The sequence below is a fragment of the Callithrix jacchus genome, chromosome 3 (assembly GCF_049354715.1).
Source record: "Callithrix jacchus isolate 240 chromosome 3, calJac240_pri, whole genome shotgun sequence".
Lineage (NCBI taxonomy): Eukaryota > Metazoa > Chordata > Mammalia > Primates > Cebidae > Callithrix > Callithrix jacchus.
The window spans coordinates 86,808,757-86,826,561 of record NC_133504.1 but is presented as its reverse complement, the minus strand read 5'-3'; the positions used below and the strand labels follow the sequence as shown (position 1 = coordinate 86,826,561).

The window sequence follows — 17,805 nt, the reverse complement described above, 5'->3', positions numbered from 1 at the left end:
ACCACGTATAAGTGAACACGTACAGTTCAAACCCACGTTGTTTGAAGGTCAATTATACTTTGATTTCACCTAAATGACCATAATTAAGATCCCAAGAATGTCTATATTCAGAACACGATACACAAAGACTTTTATTCACAGACTTTGTGATAAATGTGATATGCCCTCTCCTGTTCTTAGAAGTTTTGTCACATTTCTGACCCTTCGCATGTCTCACTCAACTGCAACAAGATGAAGAGGTCTAATCACAGCTTGAATCGGGTAAGTCCCAACCACTCAGGTGGCAACAGACAGAGCTTGATGTCCAAAGAGTGTAACAGATGACCTTAGACTTCCAAACGAAATCTGTAGAGTGTCTCGATGGAAAAATCAAAGAATGAGAGATACTGTTCATTTTGTCTCGATGGAAAAAATCTAAGAATGAGAGATAGCCTTCATTTCTAGTCAGGCTGGGAGTGAATACCAAAAAAGTTTGTCAGTGGTAGTAGGATTCAGACCACTGCACTGGAGTTTGGGGGCAAAACTCCAAGTCACTCATTCGTGCTCTAATGCCCCATCAGTCTACAGAAAAGGCTGTTCCAGATAGGCGCCCTTTGTCGGAACTTCTCCAGTCCACCTCGTACTTGGTCCACGTGTTACTTTAATTATGGCTTTCCTAATTCACTGATATCCTGCATTTGGACTTTGTACTGTGAAGGCGGAAAACAAATCGTGTGACCCCCAAATCACTAAGCCAAGGAAAACGTCAAACTGGGAACTATATCACACAAACTTGTCTCCCATTCTAACTCCTAAATAAGATATCTAAAAATACGAGTTCCTTATCTTCCTCACAATTTGCCCACAAGGAAATTCCTTGTGGGCTTCAAGAACTTGACCCTAAAACAGTTCTGTTGAATTTCACCCTTGGAATGTCAGCCAACAGCCTATCTTCTCAAGTACAAAAAGTCATCTCTCTGCTCACCTGAGACAGATGCATATCTGACTGTTTCTTCTGCCCTATTTATGTAAAAATGCAGATTTACTGAGCCAGACTAAATTGTGTATTTAGTGAAAGGCTGATCAAGGACTCAAAAGAATGCAGCCTTTTTTCTCTTATCTACCTGTGATCTGGATAATGGAAGATCCCCACCATTATCCGCTTTGAACTGTCCCACCTAACGTGACTGAACCAATGTACATCTTACACATATCGATTGATGTCTCACATCTCCCTAAATGCATAAAAGCAAAGTTCTATATCACGACCACCTTGGGCACATGTCATCAGGACCTCCTGAAGCTGTGGCATGGGTGTGTCCTTAACCTTGGTAAATCAAACTTTCTAAATTTGCTGAGACCTGTCTCAGTTATTTTGGGTTCACCTTGGTCCCCTTCGGATGAACTGGCTTGCTTTCTAACAAGCTCCTGGCTTTTGACCTTAGTTGTATGTCTGCTCTCCATCTTCTGTGTCCAGTTCTCTGTGGCACAAGACAGGGCACTAAGGGCACTCTGTTTTGGACCCTGGCTGGACTCTTCTTCAAGTAGGGGAAAATTGGACAGGGAGGAGCTAGGCCCTCTGTAGGGATGCTGAATCCCTCTTGTCGACACTCAGGGCTAGTCCTGGGACAAGCTGTGAGGAAGGGAGGAAAGCAGAGGCTAGAAATTGGCCAAAGCTTAACATTCGCCTGTGAATGGCCCCACTTGGGCCAGCCTTTCAGCCTGATTGATATTCTATTTGCTCTTCTTGACTTTACTAGCTCCTGAGGAGAGGTAATTGTAAGTTTACAGCTCCCAAGGAGAGGTAATTGTAAGTCTACACAGAAGTCGATGTGCAGATGAACCATGTATGTGCCCAGGCTAAAAGTTTTGCTGGAAGTTTTCCTCACACACCTAATAGGCTTATTTAGCCTCAGTAATACAGTGGGATTTGGGGATGAAGAATTAATTAGATATAGTACTTCTTAATTCCTATTTTAAGGGTTGCTATTCTTTTTTTAATTTTTAAAAATTATGGGATGCTTCACGACTTTGCATGTCATCCTTGCGCAGGGGCCATGCTAATCTTCTCTGTGTCGTTCCAATTTTAGTATATGTGCTGCCGAAGCAAGCACAAGAGTCGCTATTCTTAAAAGATTATCTTGTTTAAATATTCAGTTTATATTCCTCTAAAGATAGTTTTTGAGTCTCTTTTGGGCCTTTCAAAAACTTCTGACAGTAATTTCTACGTACTTGGAGATGATCTCTCATAGAGGGTTGCAAAATTGTGCCCCAGGCTTTTACTGGACCATCAGGCATGATTTGTTTTGCCATTTACTATGTTTGTATTTCAACAATTACATTTAAAAAATATTTTCAAGTGGTTCTTCATAATTGCTTGTTCATGCATCACATCCTTCCTTATTTTTATAAATACATTTATTCTGTTTATTTTTAATTCCCATTCTGCCTGTTCTACTGGTTCTGCTTCTCTTTGGAAGGGTGTTCTGTTTATCATCTGTCTGTTGTTCCTTGGATGTCACATAATTTCCCCTGCTATGAATTTATCTTTATTGCTTTGGGGCAGCAATAGTTCTATGGCAATACTTAGTTGTGGGGTTTTTTCTTTGAATGTAAAACACTTAGTATAGACCAGGCGAGGTGGCTCACACTTGTAATCCCAGCACTTTGGGAGGCTGAGGTGGGTGAATCACGAGGTCAGAAGATCAAGACCATCCTGGCCAACATGGGGAAACTGTTTCTACTAAAATACACACACACCACACACACACACACACACACACACACACACACAAAATAGCTGGGTGTGGTGGCATGCACCTGTAGTCCCAGCTACTTGGGAGGCTGAGGCAGGAGAATTGCTTGAACCAAGGAGGTGGAGGTTGCAGTGAGCCAAGATTGTGCCACCGCACTCCAGCATGGCGATACAGCAAGACTCCATGTCAAAAAAAGACAAACCAAAACCAAACCAAAACAACCACTTAGAATAGTGACTGATGAAGAAAGCACTCAATACTTGCCAGCTAGGATGTATTTTCTATGGCTACATAACAAATTGCCCCAGAGAGCAGCTTAAAACTATACCCATTTACTATGTCATAGTTCTATAGTTTATAACTCTGCATGGGTTCTTCCGGGATCTCTGGCTCAGGGAATCCTTGTCAGGCTGGACTCCCACATCTGGAGGGTCTGGGAAAGGATCCACTTCCAGAATCATTCAGGTTGTTGGCAGAATCGCTTCTTGCAGTTGTTAGATGACTTTCGTCTTTTCTTATCTTCTGCTGGATTGCTGTTACCTTCTAGAAGCTACCCTCTGTTACTTGCCATGGGGCCTTTCCATTCCAGAGCCTCTACTGCCTCATCAACTCTTTCTCATGCTTGGAATAGCTGTGACTATCTCTTTGGCTACTCTTTTAAATGCATTTAAATGGCACATGTGATTAGCTTACGCCTACGTGGGAAAACCTCCCTTTTGCTGAATTCAAAGTCATCTGTCTAGTGCAATTATTTGCTGGGGCACCATCACAAAATACAAGAAAATGGGTGCTTTAAACAACCCAACAATGGGTGCTTCTCAACTATTCTGGAGGCTGAAAGTCTGAAATGGAGGCATCTGGTAGGTAGGAACCTTCTGAGGACCGTGTGGGAGGATCCATTCCATGCCCATCTCCTAAGTTCCCCCAGTCTTAGGCATTCCTTGGCTTGTAGATGGCCTTCTCCCTGTGTCTTCCCCTTACTATTATCTGTCTGTATACACATTTCTCCCCCTTTTAAAAATTAGGACATAAGTCATAATGGATTAGGGCCCACCCTAATTACCTACCTCATCTTAACTTGAAAATCTGTAGAGATGCTATTTCTTTCTTTTTTTGAGATGGAGTCTTGCTCTGTCACTCAACCTGGAGCACAACAATGGTACCATCTTGGCTCACTGCAGCCTCTGCCTCCAGGGTTCAAACGATTCTGTTGCCTCAGCCTCCTGAGTAACAGGGATTACAGGTGCTTGCCACCACACCCAGCTAATTTTTGTATTTTTAGCAGAAATGGGGTTTTACCACATTAGTTAGGTTGGTCTCAAATTCCTGACCTCAAGTGGTCCGCCCGCCTTGGCCTCTGAAAGTGCTTGGATTACAGGCATGAGGCATCATGCCTGGCTCATATTTCTAAATAGGGTCACATTCACAGGGACTAGGGGTTAGAAATTCAGCATCCTTTAAAACCCATAAGAATTAGTAGCCTGAATGAATCTGCAAAATAAATGAGGGAAGAGAAGCCAAAGAGGGTAAATGACTATCAGATGTACAAGATCCCAGGTGCGAGGACTCGTTACTTCAGCCCTTCATTCTCTGTGGGTGTTCACAGTCTCCATTGTTGTATAATGGACTACAATAGTAATTTGGAATTTGGGAAAAATTCATGTCCTGCTTTGATGGACTGGAAGATGAGACGTGCTTTATGCAAAGCCTCTTTATCATTAGGTGAGGGGCTATGACATGGGAGTAGGAACCCATAGGAAAGAAACTAGATGACCTGCTGCAAATTAGAAGAAAATGAGCTGCTGAACCTGCCAGCTGGCACCACTGCTCAAGTGGATTATGAACTGAATATAGAAAATATTAGGGAACAAAATGCTGTATGAGTGTTCACAGCTGCTCTCCTCACATGCGTGACCCCTTCCCAAACATACTCTCTGAACTAATCACTCTCATCAGGAAAGTGGCCTCTCTACTGGGAATAACAAACAAGACATTCTCTACAACTACTTGGGCACTGAGAAGTTTTGCCACGGAGGGGTCTGCTCTTACCTTGTTTTGTAGAATGCTCTGCAGAGAAACCCTTACTTTGTTCATGATTTGTCTAATTCCTGGAAAACATCAGCACTGTAATTTAGGATTAGGGTCTGTTGAAAAGATGTGCCTGCATTAAAAAAAAAAATAAGAAACAATGCTGTGAACTGCAGATTTTCTGAGAAAGTCAGAATTATCTGGAGTAATTTGGCCCACACATTTCCTCTCAACTGAGAACACAAGATTTGGAATCAGGCCAGGTGACCTAAGGTTATAACTCTGGCTCTAACTACATGACCTTGTCCAAGTTACTTAATGTTCATAAATCTCCATTTAGCTATCAATAAACAGGGCTAATAATACATACATACCTCATGGGGATGCTGTGAAGATGAGATGAAATCCGTCATCAAGGAATGTTAGCTAGAATCAAAATCCTTATCACCACGTCATTCTCAAAGTTTCTTTAGATCCAAATTGAATATTTTCAGAAATAATTTTTTTTTTTTTTAGACAGAGGTTCGCTCTTGTTACCCAGGCTGGAGTACAATGGCGTGATCTCAGCTCCCCGCAATCTCTGCCTCCTGGGTTCAAGCAATTCTCCTGCCTCAGCCTCCTGAGTAGCTAGGACTACAGGCATTTGCCACCATGCCCAGCTAATTTTTGTATTTTTAGTAGAGACAGGATTTCACCATGTTGACCAGGATGGTCTTGATCTCTTGACCTCATGATCCACCCACCTTGGCCTCCCAAAGTGCTGGGATTATAGGCGTGAGCCACCACACCCAGCCCAGGAATAATTTTTAAAAATAAAATCTATCTTTTCTTCATAAATTTGCTTTTTAGTTTAATGCTTAATATTTTGGTCAGTTGAATGAACTCTTTCAGCATCCTAAAATTATGTTAATATTCAGGTAAATATTGCTTACTAAATTTTTTGGATTAGAGAATAGTGCATGAATGCAGCAAATTCTCTTGCCAGGATTGCAAGCTGACTCAGTGAAAAGACCACTGTTTTATTTTTCTTACTTATTTATTTAGACAGAGTCTCTGCAGCCCAGGCTGGAGTATAGTGGTATGACCATAGCTCACTGCAGCTCTGAATATCAGGGCTCAAGTGATCCTTCTGTCTCACTACCCAAGTAGCTGGAACTGCAGGTGTATACTCCCATGCCTGGCTTATTTTAAATTTTTTGTAGAGATGGGGTCTCACTATGTTGCCCAGGCTGGTCTCAAACTCCTGGACTCAAGTGATCTCCACACCTTCACCTCCCAAAATGTTGGGATTACAGGTGTGAGCCACCACAGCCAGCCAGGGAAAAGAATACTAAATGTGAACATCAAGAACCTTGATGTTATCAGCTGGGCATGGTGGAACATTGCCTGTAATCCCAGCTACTCGGGAGGCTGAGGCAGGAGAATCACTTGAACCTGGGAGGTGGAGGTTAATGGTGAGCCGAGATCGTGCCACTGCACTCCAACTTGGGCAACAGAGTGAGACCCTGTCTCTAGTTTTTCTTTTTTTCAAAAAACCTTGATGTTCTTTAAAAACCTTGTCACTAGGCAGTGGGATGTCATCCAGTGCCTTAAATCTTGACTTCCTTATTCATCAGATTTAGGAACTAATGGGGCATAACTGAGTAAGCAATAGAGAACCCATAAAAGAAAAGGTCTCCATTGCAAGAACGACAATATTTCTAAAGTGAAATATGAAATTTAGAAGAAAGAACAGCTTATGTAAAAGAAAATGAACTTTTTTTAGACATTGAGTTAACTAATGAGTTTAAGAATAGAAATTTCTAGAAATTGGTTGGCGATCTACAACTAGATTTCAGCAGTGAAGATCGAGAATGTCAAAATTAGGATAATTGCTTGGACAGAATATTTGATATTAGAGTGAACGATACATTTGATGATGAATTTATAGATATGAAAAGAACTAGATGGCTGTAAATTATCTTTGGGGAGAAGAGTGGAAACTAGAGAAAGAGAGGTCAAGGGAGATTCACAATAGTGTGCATCATTATAAATGTGCACATATCCTCATGGTCAGGCAGTAATGTGTGAAATGAAGAAATGTAACTTTTGCTAAAAGAACACGCTGACCAAATATAAAAAAAGAAGCAGCCCAGGCATTGTGGCTCATGCCTGTAATCCCAGCACTTTGGGAGACCAAGGCTGGTGAATCACCTAAGGTCAGGAGTTCGAGACCAGCCAGGCCAACATGATGAAACCCTCTCTGTACTAAAAATACAAAAATTAGCCAGGTATGGTGGCACATGCCTGTAATTCCAGCTACTAGTGAGGCTGAGGCAGGAGGATCGCTTGAATCTGGGAGGTGGAGGGTGCAGTGAGCCGAGGTCATGTCACTGCACTCCAGCCTAAGCAACAGAGCCAGAGTCTGTTTCAATAAATGAATGAATGAAAGAATGAATGAGAAGAAGAAGAGAAAGAAAAGAAAGACAAGAGAAAAATTTTGGGGGCCTAATTAGGCACTGAGTAGGCATGAGGTTGGAGAGTCAATGTTCATTGAATTTAACCCTCAAGAAAATTTTTTGAGGCTTTCAGCACTGCTGGTTTATCAGAGGAGTAGATGGGTTACAAACCATCTGCTGGTTCATCAATAGGAAAGTAAATGATGTGAAAATAGAGAGAAATCCTAGGAGTGTAGCAGTGAAAAGAAGGAAAGACTCCATGTGGCAGCCAAAAGGGATGAGGAGGGGAAGGGAAGAGAAATATGCAATCTATGAATACAGGGAAGGAAGCAGATTATCAGGACACAGCTGAGGTGAGATCACGGGGCACTCACATAATCAAGTGGAGTTAAACTTTCAAATGTTAGGCTAAAATAGTAATAATCTTCAAATATTTACTTATTTGGCAGAATAATTAGCTTAGAAGCAAACTGTTAAAGGCAACTTCTTTGTTTCTGAAATTCATCCTTATTATTTTACATAAAAGTATACTGTAACTAGAGTAAGTTATAAATGTGTTGGTGTTAAAAGATGTGATATTACCTTATTAATTTTAATGACTGACCCTTATTTCCTCCAATTTAAAAATTTTATTTAGCTAGTTCTAATAATCCCTAGGGAGTCTTGTTTTGCTGAACAGCTGCCTCTGATGCTGGCACATGATGACCTTTTCCCAACCTTTTGGATCCAGCCTTTATGAGAAGGGGAGCTAACAAACTAATTAGACTGGTAGCTTAAAAAAATATCAATCTTGGTACATACCCAGGCTAAAAAGTCTTACATGTACAAAAACAGAACATTTGCATCTGCCCAACTGTTCAAGACTGCTAACCTTAGGCTTTTATCTCACACTTAAAAAATGGGTTTTAGCCAGGCATGGTGGCTCACTCCTGTAATCCCAGCACTTTGGGAGGCTGAGATCCATGGATCATATGCAGTCAGGAGTTCGAGACCAGTCTGACCAACATGGAGAAACCGCATCTCTACTAAAAAAATACAAAATTATCTGGGTGTGGTGGTGCATACCTATCATCCCAGCTATTTGGGAGGCCGAGGCAGGAGAATCACTTGAACCTGGGAGGTTGAGGTTGCAGTAAGCCGAGATCGCCCCATTGTGTAAGGCTGGTTGCCTTGCCGGGAGGCCGGACACACCCACATCTGCACTCAGCACCTGACTCTACACCCGGCAAGAGGCTCTGCACTCGGCACCTAGCTCTGCCTCATGGCTCCCCTGGAAGGCTTCAGCTAATGCAACCCTGGCTAGCTCTCGCACTGGAAAACCTGCACAACCCGCCAACCAATGGCGGCCCGCCCTGTGCCAATACCACTCCCCTGGAGCTAATCAGAGCACCCAGCTGTTGCTCGTTCCTCAGCCATAAACACCCGCCCCCCACCCCAGGAAGTCAGCACGACTTCTCTGGCTCCCTTTCCCCAGACCAGAGAACCTTGCCTGGGAGCTGAATAAATTGGCATTTAATTTTCTTATACTGGCCTCAGTTTCCTCATTTTAAACTTGGCAATGACCTTTACACATTGCATTCCAGCCTGGGCAAGAAGAGCAAAACTCCGTCTCAAACACAAACAAACAAACAACAACAACAAATTGGTATAATTTGCACTTTGGCATACTGTATGGAATTATGACACATTTGTAGGATTAAAAACTACATTTGGAATGATGAGACCTATATTGGGAAAACTTTTTGGAGCTGTAACTTAACAATTTGTCACTGATGGAAATATGTAAGCTCTGCCTCCTGAGTTCAAGTGATTCTCTTGCTTTAGCCTCCTAAGTAGCTGGGACTAGTGGCATGCACCACCATGCCTGGCTAATTTTTGTACTTTTAGTAGAGATGGGGTTTCACTATGTTGGCCAGGCTGATCTCGAGCTCCTGGCCTAATGCAATCCACCTGCTTTGGCCTACCAGAGTATTGGGATTACAGACATGAGCCACTGCACCCACCCAAAAAGGGGTTAATTTCTTGTACTGCATAAAGAAAAAACACACATGTATTAATAGTTGGCTTGTAAAATATGGCATTTTCTGCCCAACTCCTGGTAAAACTGGTTTTTCTGAACGTGACTATCATGTCAGTGGGGTTGTAGTTATCAGTGCCGGAAGAGAAGTCAAAGATAAGACATAATATTTCTCAAGCCATTGGCCACCTGTATCAGAATTACTTAGATGTTTAATAAAAGGCAGATTTCAAGTTTTCATACGGGATCTACTGAATCTCTGCAGGAAAGTCCTGATAATTTCCTGTTTTAATAAGCTGTTAGGTGATTCTTGTGAAAACCAAAGTTTGAGAACTAGATTTTGAAACATATAACTTACAGTTAGATTCAGTGCTATTCACAGGGAGCAAAATTTGGCATATCCTTTATAATGTGCCAATTTTGAGGTAGGATCCAAGATGGCCAAATAGGAACAGCTCTAGAGTGCAGTTCCAAGTGAAAATGCAGAGGGTGAGTGACCACCGCATTTCCAAACGAATTTTTACTGCTCACAGACCAGGAGATTCCCTGGCGGAAAAATGCGACAAGTCTCTGGTGTGGCTGTTTCAGCTGGCACAGCGGGTTTCTGCACAAAAACTCACACAAATCCAGGTGCTGTTTCAACTAGTGACTGGAATGCCTGGGAGACAGAGTTCTACTGAAAAAAAGGGGGCTGAAACAGGAAGCCAAGTGATCTGGCTTGTCTGGTCCCATCCCCACGAAGACCAGCAAACTGAAACGCTCTGGATTGAGGGTTGCACAGCAAGCACAGCTGAACCCAGTATGGTCCAGCTCTGCGGGGGGAAAGGGCATCTGCCGTTACTGAGGCAGTCTACCACTACCGAGGCAGTCCACCATTACTGAGGCAGTCCAACATTACAGAGACAGTCTGCCATTACTGAGGCAGACCACCATTACCAAGGCAGTTCTAACTATACCCCTATAAAAAAAAACTGCAAGGAAGTTCACACAGCCACTGGGCAGAGCCCACAGTAGCTCAGCAACACCTCTGCTGGCAGACTGTGACAAGTCTACCTCCTCACTGGGCAGGGCATCTTTGAAAAAAGGCAGCAGAATGACAGGAACTTATAAATAAAGCCCCACCTTCCCGGGACAGAGCACCTGGGAAAAAAATGTGGTTATGAGTTCCGCTGCAGCACACTTAAACATACCTGCCCGGCAGCTCTGAACAGAACAATGGAGCTCACAACTCAGCGCTTGAGCTCCTATAAGGGACAGACTGTCTCCTCAAGCAGCTCCCTGACCGCTGTATGACCAAAGAGACACCTCATAAAGGAGAGCTTAGGCTGACATCTGGCAGGTATCCTTCTGGAACAAAGATAACAGAAGAAGAAACTGGCAGCAACCCTTACTGTTCTGCAACCACTGCAGGTGATCCCCACACAAGTAGGATCAGGAGTGGACCTCCAGCAGTCCTACAGCTGGGGGGCCTGACTGTTAGAAGGAAAATTAAGAAATAGAAATAACTTCATAAGCAACAAAGAGGATGTCCACTCAGAGACCCCATCTGAAAGTTACCAACCACAAAGACCACAAGTAGATAAATCCACAAAGATGGGAAAAAACTAGGGCAGAAAGGATGAAAATACCCAAAAATAGAACACCTCTCCTCCTCCAAGGGAACACAACTCCTCATCAGCAAGGGAGCAAGGCTGGATGAAGGATGAGTCTGATGAATTGGCAGAAAAGGCTTCAGAAGGTGGGTAATAAACTTCTCTGAGCTAAAATATCATGTTCTAACCCAATGCAATGAAACTGAGAACCTTGAAAAAAGGTTTGATAAAATGCTAATGAGAATAAACAGCTTGGAGAGAAATATAAATGAATTGATGGAGCTGAAAAACACAACATGAGAACTTCATGAAGGATACACAAGTTTCAATAGCTGAAATGACCAAGCAGAAGGAAGGATATCAGAGATTGAATATCAACTCAATGAAATAAAATAAGAAGGCCAGATTAGAGAAAAAAAAAGAGTAAAAAGAAATGAACAAAGCCTCCAAGAAATATGGGATTATGTGAGAAGATGTAATTTATGTTTGATAGGTATACCTGAATGTGATGGAGAGAATGAATCCAAGCTGGAAAACACTCTTCAGGATATTATCCAGGAAAATTTCCCCAACCTAGCAAGGCAGGCCGACATTCAAGTCCAGGAAATACAGAGAACACCACAAAGATATTCCTCAAGAAGAGCAACCATAAGGCACATAATCATCAGATTCACCAGGGTTGAAATGAGGGAAAAAATGCTAAGGGCAGCCAGAGAGAAAGGTCCAGTTACCCATAAAGGGAAGCCCATCAGATTCACAGTGGATTTGTCTGCAGAAACCCTACAAACCAGAAAAGAGTGGGGGCCAATATTCAACATCCTTAAGGAAAAGAACTTTCAACCTGGAATTTCACATCCAGCCAAACTAAGCTTGATAAGCGAAGGAGAAATAAAATCTTTTATGAACAAGCAACTGCTCAGAGATTTCATCACCACCAGGCCTGCTTTATAAGAGCTCCTGAAAGAAGTGCTAAACATAGAAAGGAACAACCAATACCAGGCACTCCAAAAAAGTACCAAATGATAAAGAGCATCAACACAAAGAAGAAACTATCAACTAATGGGCAAAACAACCAGCTAGCATTAAAATGGCAGAATCAAATTCACACATAACAATATTAACCTTAAATGTAAATGGGCTAAATGCCCCAATCAAATGACACAGACTGGAAAATTGGATAAAAAGTCAAAACCCTTTGGTGTGCTGTATCCAGAAAACCCATCTCACATGCAAGGATACGTATAGGCTCAAAATAAAGGGATGGAGGAAGATTTACCAAGCAAATGGAGAGAGAGAGAAAAAAAGCAGGAGTTGCTATCCTACTCTCTGCTAAAACAGACTTTAATCAACAAAGATCAAAAGAAACAAGGAAGGGCATTACATAATGGTAAAAGGATCAATGCAACAAGAAGAGCTAATGATCCTAAATACATACACGCCCAGTACAGGAGCACCCAGATACATAAAGCAAGTTCTTAATGACCTACAAAGAGACTTAGACTCCCACACAATAATAGTGGGAGACTTTAACACTCCACTGTCAATATTAGACAGATCAACAAGACAGAAAATTAACAGGATAACCAGGACTTGAACTCAGACCCAGACCAAGTAAACCTAATAGACATCTACAGAACTTTCCACCTCAAATCCAAAGAATATACATTCTTCTCAGTACCACATCACACCTACTCTAAAACTGACCACATGATTGGAAGTAAACTACTCCTCAGCAAATGCAAACGAATGAAAATCACAACAAACAGTCTCTCAGACCACAGTGCAATCAAATTAGATCTCAGAATTCAGAAACTAACTCAGAACTGCACAACTTCATGGAAATTGAACAACTGGCTCTTGGATGTTGACTGGATAAACAATGAAATGAAGGCAGAAATAAAGATGTTCTTAGAAACCAACAAGAATGAAGACACAACATACCAGAATCTCTGGGACATATTTAAAGCATTGTCTAGAGGAAAATTTATGGCAATAAATGCCCACATGAGAAATAAGGAAAGATCTAAAATTGACACCCTATCATCAAAATTAAAAGAGTTAGAGAAGCAAGATAAAAAAACTCAAAAGCTAGCAGAAGACAAGAAATAACTAAGATCAGAGCAGAACTGAAGGAGATAGACAAAAAAAACCTTCAAAAAAATTAATAAATCCAGGAGCTGGTTTTTTGAAAAAAAAAAAAAAAATCAACAAAATAGACAGACCACTAGCTAGACTAATAAAAAAGAAAAGAGAGAAGAATTGAATAGATGTAATAAAAAATCATGAAGAGCTATCACCACAGATTCCACAGAATACAAACCACAATCAGAGATTACTACAAACAACTCTATGCACATAAACCAGTAAACCTGGAAGAAATGGATAAATTCTGGACACTTACACCCTTCCAAGCCTAAACAAGGAAGAAGTCAAAACCCTGAATAGACCAATAACAAGGGCTGAAGTTGAGGCAGCAATTAATAGCCTACCAACCAAAAAAAGCCCAGGTCCAGATGGGTTCACAGCCGAATTCTGCCAGACATACAAACAGGAGCTGGTACCACTCCTTCTGAAACTATTCTAAATAATCCCAAAAGAGGGAATCCTCCTAACTCATTTTATGAGACCAACATCATCCTGATACCAAAATCCAGCAGAGACTCAGAAAGAAAAGAAAACTTCAGGCCAATATCCATAATGAACATAGATGCAAAAATATTCAATAAAATACTGGCAAACAGATTAAAACAGCACATCAAAAAGATTATCCATCATAATCAAGTAGGCTTCATCCTGGGGATGCAAGGCTTGTTCAACATACGCACATCTATAAACGTAATTCACCACATAAACAGAATCAAAGACAAAAACCACATGATTATCTCAATAGATGCAGAGAAGGCCTTTGAGAAAATTCAACAGTGCTTTATGCTAAAAACTCTCAATAAACTAGGTATGGACAGAACGTATCTCCAAATAATAAAAGCTATTTATGACAAACCCATAGCCAACATCATACTGAAAGGGCAAAAACTGGAAGCATTCTCATTGGAATCTGGCACTAGACAAGGATGTCCTCTATCACCACTCCTATTCAATATAGTATTGGAAATTCTAGCCAGAGCAATCAGGCAAGAAAAAGAAATAAAGAGTATTCAATTAGGAAAGGAGGAAGTCAGATTGTTTCTATTTGCAGATGACATGATTGTATATCTAGAGGATCCCATCGTCTCAGCCCAAAATCTCCTGACACTGATAAACATCTTCAGCAAAGTCTAACGATACAAAATCAATGTGCAAAAATCACAAGCATTCCTATACATCAATAACAGACTTCAAGAGAACCAAATCAAGAAGGAACTGTCATTCACAATTGCTACAAAGAGAATAAAATACCTAGGAATACAACTAACAAAGGATGTAAAGGATATCTTCAAGGAGAACTACAAACCACTGCTCAACAAAATAAGAGAGGACGTAAACAGATAAAGAAACATTCCATGCTCATGGTTAGGAAGAATCAACATCATGAAAATGGCCGTACTGGCCAAAGTAATTTGTAGATTCAATGCTATCCCCATCAAGCTACCAATGACCTTCTTCACAGAACTGGAAAAAACCACCTTAAACTTCATATGGAACCAAAAGAGAGCCCGCATAGCCAAGTCAATTCTAAGCAAAAAGAACAAAGCTGGAGGCATCATGCTACCTGACTTCAAACTATACTACAAGGCTACAGTAATCAAAACAGCATGGTACTGGTACCAAAACAGAGATGTAGACCAATGGAACAGAACAGAGGCCCTGGAGGCAACGTCACATATCTACAACTATCTGATCTTTGACAAACCAGACAAAAACAAGCAATGGGGAAAGGATTCCCTGTTTAATAAATGGTGTTGGGAAAACTGGCTAGCCATGTGCAGAAAGCAGAAACTGGACCCCTTCCTGACACTTTACACTAAAATTAACTCCAGATGGATTAAAGACTTAAACATAAGACCTAACATCATAAAAATCTTAGAAGCAAACCTAGGTGAAACTATTCAGGACATAGGCATGATAAGCAAGGACTTCATGACTGAAACACCAAAATCATTGGCAACAAAAGCCAAAATAGACAAATGGGAGCTAATTAAACTCCAGAACTCTGCACAGCAAAAGAAACAATGTTTAGAGTGATCCTGCAACCAACAGAATGGGAAAAATTTTTTCCAATCTATCCATCTGACAAAGGACTTATATCCAAAATCTGCAAAGAACTAAAACGTATTTATAAGAAACAAACAAACAAACCCTTTCAAAAGTGGGCAAAGGACATGAAAAGACACTTTTCAAAAGAGGACATATATGAGGCCAACAAACCCATGAAAAAATGCTTATCATCACTGGTCATTAGAGAAATGCAAATCAAAACCACATTGAGATAACATCTCATGCCAGTTAGAATGATGATCATTAAAAAATCTGGAGACAACAGATGCTGAAGAGGATGTGGAGAAATAGAAACACTTTTGCACTGTTGGTGGGAGTGTAAATTAGTTCAACCATTGTGGAAGACAGTGTGACGATTCCTCAAGGACCTAGACATAGAAATTCCATTTGACCCAGCAATTCCATTACTGGGTATATATCCTAAGGTTTGTAAATCGTTCTACTATAAGGACATATGCACTCAAATGTTCATTGCAGCACAGTTTACAATATCAAAGACCTGGAACCAACCCAAATGCCCATCGATGATAGACTGGACAGGGAAAATGTGGCACACACACACCACGGAATACTATGCAGCCATAAAAAATGATGAGTTCGTGTCCTTTATAGGAACATGGATGAATCCAGAAACCATCATTCTCAGCAAGCTGACTCAAGAACAGAAAATCAAACACCACATATTCTCACTCATAGGTGGGTGTTGAACAATGGGAACACATGGACACAGGGAGGGGAGCATCACACACTGAGGTCTGTGGCAGGGGGGACAAGGAGAGGGACAGTGGGGGGTGGGGAGTAGTGAAGGGATAACATGGGGAGAAATGCCAGATATAGGTGATGGGGATGGAGGCAGCAAACCACATTGCCATGTATGTAGCTATGCAACAATCCTGCATGATCTTTACATGTACCCCAGAATCTAAAATGCAATTAAAAAAATATATAAAATAATAATAATGTGCCAATTTTTCATGCAATCTCTTTTCCAGAATTTAAAATATACACATCCTTTGACATAGCCATTCCATTTCTAGGAATTTATCTGACAGAATAATTGAATAAATGTGCAAGGACATATGTAAAAAAAAAACCTATCCATTACAAAATTGGCTATTGTATAAGAAAAGTGTAGGAGAAAATTTGCTATTGTAGGAGAAATTTAAACACCTACCAAGGAATGTTACATATCAGGTACTGTCTTAAGCACTTCAAAAGCAGTTAAATCATTTAATCCTCATAACATTATATAGTAATGGAATATAAAACATATATTAAAATATAATATTAATAATATTATTATCCCCCATGGTACAGATGACAAAGTTGAGGCACAGAACTATTAAGCACTTGTCCAAAATCACACTGCTGGTATGTGGCACAGGACACAAAGCCAGGTAGTCTGCCTCTAGAGTCTGTGGGCTTAACCCAGCATGATTTGCCTATCTCAACATTCTGCTGCCTTCACATAATCATTATACATTTTTTTAATTTACAATAATTAAATTTAAAACACGAGCAAGCTAGTATAGGTGGCTTTTTTTTTATTAATTAGAGATTTTATTTTCTATTCAATTTTTCTTTTACTCTACTTCAAAGGAATAAGGTTTCTCTTTTGAAATAAATGTTTGAAAAAATACGTTTGATATGATCACATTCGTGTAGAAATGCATATTTATGTCTGCATTTTAAAATAAAATGATTTTTAAGAAAAGAATAGGCCTTAGAAGTGGGCACACCAAGTTGAAGATAATGATCTGTGAGTGAAATTGTGGGTATTTTCTATTTTCTGCCTTTTGCTTGTCTATGGTTTCTTTTCATTTTCCCACTAATAGACATACATTGTTCTTGTAAAAAGAAAAACACAACAGCAATCTGTGAACGTGCCTACCATGCAAATATCTATAAAGTTTATGCTTTTCTAGGAGCAGCTTTTAAGGATAAATAGATGAAATCACAAATAGAGATGAGGGAAAATGTACCTTTTTACATTGTTTTATAGTTTTGCTTCTCAAAACTGTACAGCTCATGCAACAAGTAGACTGGAAGGTCTTCTGATGCCCAAATTTGGTTACTTTAATCATTGATCTACTTCAGTAAGAGCAGATCTTGGAGAACAAATAAAAAACTTTTTTTTTTTGAGATCGAGTCTTAATCTGTTGCCCAGGCTGGAGTGCAGTGGTGCTATCTTGGTTCACTGCAACCTCCACCTCCCAGATTCAAGTGATTCTCCTGCTTCAGCCTCCGGAGTAGCTGGGATTGCAGGTGAACAGCACCATACCTGGCTAATTTTTTTTGTATTTTCAGTAGGGACAGGGTTTCACCATGTCATTCTTCAAAAAGAATCTGGTAGTACAAGATGACTTGCTTGATTTCTGAGTATTTTAATTCTAGATTGTTATATGTTTTGCTGCTAAGTTATTTATTTTAATTGATCATATTGTTTTTAAAAACGAGAGTTTGGCTGGGTGCGGTGGCTCACGCCTGTAATCCTAGCACTTTGGGAGACCAAGGTGGGTGGATCACCTGAGGTCAGGAGTTTGAGACCAGCCCAGCCATCATGGTGAAACCCCATCTTTAAAAAAAAAAAAGTTTAAAAATACATATATATATATATATATATATATATATATATATATATATATATATATGGGGAATATATGCACAGGTTTGTTTCAAGGGTATATTGTGTGATGCTGAGGTTTGGGCTTCCACTTAACTGGTCACCCAGATAGTGAACCATGTGCCAAAAAGAAAGTTTTTAAAGCCTTGCCCCTCTC

General features: G+C 40.5%; 2 non-coding genes across 2 annotated transcripts; both read right to left on the bottom strand.

Annotated features, from left to right (window-relative positions):
* Positions 1-1,986: 1,986 nt before the first annotated feature.
* Positions 1,987-2,093, bottom strand: LOC118152474 (U6 spliceosomal RNA). The gene has a single exon (XR_004741235.1). It is a non-coding gene; the product is annotated as a U6 spliceosomal RNA (small nuclear RNA).
* A 14,941-nt stretch (positions 2,094-17,034) lies between these two features.
* LOC118152604 (small nucleolar RNA U2-19) lies at positions 17,035-17,114 on the bottom strand. Its single transcript, XR_004741347.2, has one exon. It is a non-coding gene; the product is annotated as a small nucleolar RNA U2-19 (small nucleolar RNA).
* Between the last annotated feature and the right edge of the window lie 691 nt (positions 17,115-17,805).